We start from the raw sequence: 6645 nt of genomic DNA, 5'->3' as shown, positions 1-6645 counted from the left end.
AGTCTGTGCCCTTACCACCCAGACAGCTCAATCCATTCTTTCATTTGTATCAAATTCTTCAGAAACAGATATACAGGACAAAATCTGCAAATCAGGTGAAAGGCTATTATAATAGGCCATGTTCACACAGCAGCAGAATGTGGTTGTCAGAAGAGTTGCCAAGTCCGCTTATTATAAGCGACTTTGGGATTGTTTTTTCTTTTAAAAAGTCGCTTATAGATTTGGCCAGTTGCAGGGTTTTATGGTTTATTTCCATAATAGAGTTGCATATTTGTGCCTGTTATTGGTGTTGCATAGGACAGCCTGTGGTGTGCAGCTTCAAGAAGGAACCCATACATTGTTTCTTCTTCTTCTTTATTTTCTTCATTTTATTTTATCATTTATATTATTTTTAAATTAATAATTTATACCATTTATCATTCAATCATTTATTTTTACAATTTGTGTTATATTTCTATATTTTATATGACATATTTCCCTTGCTCTTCCTCAACTGTTTGCAATTGTTGTTTAATCTTATGATTGGTCACGAATGAGAGATAAGAGGGTTTTATGGGATGTTGTTGTGAAGCTTGATACAAAAACACTTGTTGGATTTGTGGTGGTCAGACTGAACATTGTCAAATTTGACAATTTTTTAAATCTGATAAAAACCCTGCTAATTTTTATCAACATCACTTTGTCTCCTGCTTTCTTCTCTTCCCTGGATTCTTCTGTCAGCTTCTCAGGCTATAAGATTTTTAGTTAATACAGTGCAATGTTATAGATTTTGGGTATCAGACAAAACAGACTGGTTTGGATAACAGAAAAAAAATTGATATATTCTGATGGGATTTAGTAAAGAAACTGGATCCAATATTCCCGGCATAGAGATTCGATCCAACAAGAGTCACACCTGTTGTCAATCCCAAATGCTGGCTTTGTGAACGTCTAAAATAGATACTCCTAACCATTTCTTCTGAAATAGAACTGAGCACTATGCAAAATGCTATTTTATAGGCATATGTGAAATACAACTATGATTATTGTGTATTGGTTTAAGGCCAACTGTATTCCTCTAGCTCTTGTGTTGCACAGTTGCTTTTGGTCTCGCTTTTGCTAGGAATGCTGGAACAGTATATTCCGCCCGCTGTCTCATTTCCAGTGACAGTGGTCATATCTCATCTGTATAAACCTCCATAACTCGCTCGCTTTGGTTGATGAGCAGCTTCTTTTGATCTTGTTTTGAGCAGAAAATACTCTTACCACAAGAGTGTCTCTTCTGACCGATAAAGTAGCTGATTTGATCTCATCTGTATCGCCTGTCCCAGCATTCTCCTTGGCAGATGGGTTAAGACTTTGATCTTGTACTGAGGGAAAAATAATGCTCTCTCAAATGTGGACAGGACAACATGGATGCACACAAGGCGATGTCTGTCAGCCCTTTCATGCTTCTGCTGTTTGTAGCCATAGCTTAATTCTCCTTCCATGTTTCATGCTGGCTTGTGAACAAGCGTTCATTGTTCCTCCCCTTCACTTCCTTGTCTTTCCCACCTATTTTATCATTTACAAGTGGAGAGATCAAACCCCACACAGCTACAACACTGCAGTGACAAGCCACAGAGCATCGAGTTCCCTTCCCTGCATGTTTGTTAATGATTATACAATTTGCTTTCATGAAAGGTCTACCTCCTTGTAGCGAGTTTTGTCATTTTCCAAATCACTTTGCATATAACCATATCTGAGAGACTTCTTTGAAGTAGCAAATGTTACCAGACTCCAATAGCATAAAACAAACGGGTGCATGTTCCCATACAGTGAGACAAGTCACTTGTGTTTTTGAAAGTACCTCCCATCTGGTACATGAAAGGGGCCATCGCCTTCAAAGAGGGGAGAGAGGGCCAGTCCTAAACAAATGGTCCCTTTCTGAAGAACAGGTCCAAACTCTCTAAACAGTCTGAATTGGACGCTGAACGTTTTCTCTCTGGGTTCTCCTGCTGAGTGTGACTGTCTCAGTGTTTTTACAGCAAAAAGCACCTGAGAACACACACCCTGACACAAAAGCATGTTCTACGCTTTTGTGTGTGTGTGTGTGTGTGAACTGAAAACAAGTGTGTGTGGAATTTAAAATGAAGTAATTTTGAAAAGTTTCTGCATAGGAATCTTAATTGCGGTGAGCGGTTTTTAAGTTCTCATTCTTGATGTTTAGTGTATGTAAACTTCCTAAAATGTTCTCCTAAACAGTAATTTGTTTACATTCAAGCCATTTGAACTTTAGCACCACCATGCTTGCAATAGAAACAAAACCTCAGGATACTGGCATGCCGACATAAGCTGTTTGTCAGGTCTCTCTTCGTTCAGCCTATTAAATCATGATTTGTTTTTATGAGATTGCCTAATTAAAACAGGTTTCAAAAGAACAGCCAAAACAAAGCTTCTCCCACCTTAGCTTAAATAAACTGATTGGACACAGTGCTGCAGCCAAAATGATGCATTTCCTCTTAGTTTAAACAGCCAGTCAATGACAGACGCTCCATCACAGAGCACCAGACAGCACCAAACAGACGCTGCCGCCTTTCTTGTGTCTCAAACAAATGGATTTGGTATTTGTTGGAGACGCAGGGCTGCTGAACAATGTTTCAAATCAACATTGTTGCTGTGTTCTGTTTGTACTGTGTAGATGTTTTCCCTCAAACGGGTAACGATTCCACCCATTTGTTGCTGGCACCATGTATTCGTGCAGAGCAATGCATCTCAATTTTTCTATAACAAGTTTGACTTTGTCTAAAAGTCAATATATATTGCTAACCGAAACAAGAAGCTATGATAATTTTGTATCATTTCAATATTATTTGTGGTGGTCTAGCAGTAGATAATCAACATGCATTCATGAAGATACTTTGGTAACACTTTACAAGAAGGTTCATTAGTTAACATTAGTTAACTACCGTTAACATGAGCTAAGAATGAACAATACTTCTTCTACAGAATTTATTCATCTAGTTAATATTAATTTCAACATTTACTAATACAGTATTGAAATCAAAGGTTCTATTAGTTAACATTAGTTAATACACTGTGAACTAACATGAGCAAACAATGAACGGCTGTATTTTTATTAACTAACATTAACAAAGATGAATAAATACTGTAACAAATGTATTGTTCATTGTTAGTTCATGTTAATGAAACAAACTAATGAACTAACCTACTAATGAACCTTATTGAAAAGTGTTACTAATATTTTATGTAATATGTATAATACAATGAAATATAATAATAAAATAGATATGTCAATAAATGAACATCTGTATATAATTATCTATATCTATCTATTATATATAATTTCTATATATAATTATACATGTTTAATTTGTTTATACACACACAGACACATTCGGTTATTTGTGATATCAATTTTAGAGCAAGAGAAGCATTTCAATTTGTTTTTAAATCTTGTTGCACTTTGATCAGCTCAAAGCAAAAGATGAAAAAGATATTGAATAAAGTTGTCAAACAAAAATAAGTCTACTCCAAAGTTGTAAATAATGTTAATCACAGGTTTTATGATAGAATTAGCATCAAAAGACAATAAAACCTCATCAATGTTGTTGACAATATTCAGGCATTTTTCTAAACTAAGACGCATTAAGACAGATATATATTTGCTTTCAATTGGAGTTTATTTGTTCACGTAACTCTACATCTTTACTGAGACGTGGCGCTCAGATCTCTCCGTGCAGTTGTAGCTCTGCGCCGCTGACAGTCGCTGAGACAGGACAGCTGTTAGCAGGGCAGAGACCCGAGACGTCAGGGGACGGGGGGCACTGTGTCTCTGTACTCCTTCAACAAGCTCACAATGAATGATCTGAATATGTGTCAGGGTAAATGGCACTATGTGTCTGATGATGTCTTAGATAGAAGACAAATTGCTTGGACGGTTGGACCAGTTGGCACAGCTGCCGCAAATGATTCATTATGCAAACCTTAAATCATTAGTATCAGTAACGTCATTAAACTTCACACATGGATCCCCACCACAAAATATCTAAAATTACTCAATTGAGTTAACATTTCAAACAAGAAATATATAAAAAAGACATTTTCTCATTCAAAGCACATGTATTTTTCAGCCCCATGCATAATTTCAGTTATATAAACCCAAGTCGCTTTCTTGCCCTCTATGAACCAGCCTAAGGCTATGTAAGACTCTCGGCTTGAAGATCAAAGTGTCTGTGGTGTTGATCCTGGTACGGGGAGGAATTGAGAATCTGCATGTTAAAACCTCAAACAGAGACACTCTAGGGAGGTCACAGCTCTGTTAGTCAGTCTTCAGTCTGGTTTAACCTGATATTAAGAGTTCATGCCCATTCACATCTCACTGCTACTAGATGCTTTTCACGTCCCTCATAAAAAGGGTGTAAGTCTCCATAAACACGCTCCTATATGGCTCCACGCTGCCTGGAAATAAGCTCTTTGAAAGATGTCAATGCATATTTTTGGTTACTTTATAACATATCATAAATCAGTTGGTTTTATCATTAAAATTAGTCCCATTTATTGATGGCTACACCATCTCTTCACAATGTTCAGAATGCACTGAATCTCTGAAATGTAAGGTCTGTGGTTTTTATTCATGTCCCAAGTCTATTCTCCGGCCCGTCCCCCTCAGCTTGGCTAATTCCCATTCCCGCATATAATTTGCTGTGGGCAGATGAGGTTAGCGAAACGACATATATTTGCTTTCCCATTGCTTTGGATCGAGATTAGAGCTCCACGGGCATTTCACGTTATATTGAGCTGAAATGATGCAGCTTGGCAGTGAATGAAAATGTCATGCTTCGGCAATTGGCGGTGGTACCTCTTAAGAGTATCAGATTAGCTCTAAATATACACGCTGCCCTCTTTTCTGCTCTTCGCTGCTTTGGTTTCAGCTGTGAGAGAAGGATTACTTTATTCGATTATTTCTTAAATCAATTAAACTAAAATAGTCATGCCTACAGTTTTCAATGCCATGCCTCTCTCGCATGCCTTGTTGAAGTGAATGATATAAGTCTGTGTGACATTTGGTTCTTCCTGACATCCCTCGGTATGCCTTATTATGAAATAAGACGTGTAAGGAATGGCATTCAGCGGGTCAATCAAGGTTATAGTGCGTGATTTACTGCACATGAGTAAATACAGTTCAAGATAATAAGTAGCGGCAGGCATTTACTCATACACACGCAAGACCTCGAACAAAAAGGATCTGCGCAGTTAGATTCAACTTAATAGGCGAGAAACATCCACTCAGTATCTTTTGATTTGAGAGGCATCAGAGAATAACCTCATTCAAACATTTGCAGAAATGCATTTTAGCATGAAAAAGGGTATTATTTAATAAATGAGCAGACTTTTTATTGTTCATTTAAGTATATTGACCTATTGTAATGCTGAATTGATTTGTAGTACTTTACAGTCATTTTCCCTAATCTTTTCATATGCAGTATATGCCTTGTTTTTTTTTTTTTTTGCACTGTAGCTTTGATGTTTGTTTTTCTTGTTTTTTTCTTTCTTGCTCATTTGTCTCACATTCATACTCACAGCCCTACATTCACACACTTAACCACAAAATCAGTGGAATTGCCTGCTTTATATAAAACAGATAGGCTACTGTTAACAGTGGAAAAACTCTTAATGGTCGTATTTTAATTGCGTCGTTATTTGAAAATTGGGTTGTGTGGTGTGTTTTACAGGGGAATCTTGTGAGTGTTACGGAATTCACTGCAGGAGGCGTTTTTGGACCAGAGAGCCATGCAGGTTAATAAGAGAAGCATATGGCCAGAGAACATCTTGACATTTATTACACCATAGACACTATTAAAATGACAGTTACCATAGATGGTTAAAATATTAACTTGGCCATTGTGTGTGGTGGGAACTGTAATAAATGGATACACGTAGTGGACTATTTTTTATTCTATAAAAATATTTTCTCAACACATTTATATTTATTATTAGCAATCTGTAAGGATAATGAATCCTTTAATGGACTATTTTATACTTCTCTATAGACCAAAAATAACAAGAGAATTTAATAGCTCATTATTATAAATTAGGAAATATCTTTGCTCAGATGTGGACTTCAATGGGCTACTGGGAGTATTTCTGAAGGTTAAATCATTTATTGTGTGAAATGTAGAAGAACCTTTGTCATATAGTGGCTAATATGAAACGTGCATCGGGATGTATTCATCACGTGGAAATAATTATTAGCGTGCTTGGAAAATTGCCTTTGCCGTTTTTGGAGTGGCCAATATGGACCGTGTACAGCACTGTAAATGGCATGAGTGTGGAAACTCTGGCTTACAGCCGCATAGCCTATACTTTTATGGACAATGCAAACACTAGATTTGCCATATTTCCAACTTTGTAGCGAATTCTGTTATTTTATTTCCCGAAATTGATGCTCCCATGATTTCTCACTTAATTTACTTCTCGTGGATTGCAGTGCAGAAAATAGGGTGTCTTTCCCAAAGTATCAGTTTTTAAAATATATGCTAGCCAATTATATGATATTATGTGTGGTTTATTAGAAGGAAATGTAATGCTGATATTTCAACAAATAATCCGTTTTCAATAATCATAGGCTGCTGTACATAATAATGGTGACAGGATGGACTAGCC

This window comes from Phoxinus phoxinus, assembly GCF_949152265.1.
Source record: "Phoxinus phoxinus genome assembly, chromosome: 23".
Taxonomy (NCBI): domain Eukaryota; kingdom Metazoa; phylum Chordata; class Actinopteri; order Cypriniformes; family Leuciscidae; genus Phoxinus; species Phoxinus phoxinus.
Note: the sequence above shows the minus strand (reverse complement) of the source record.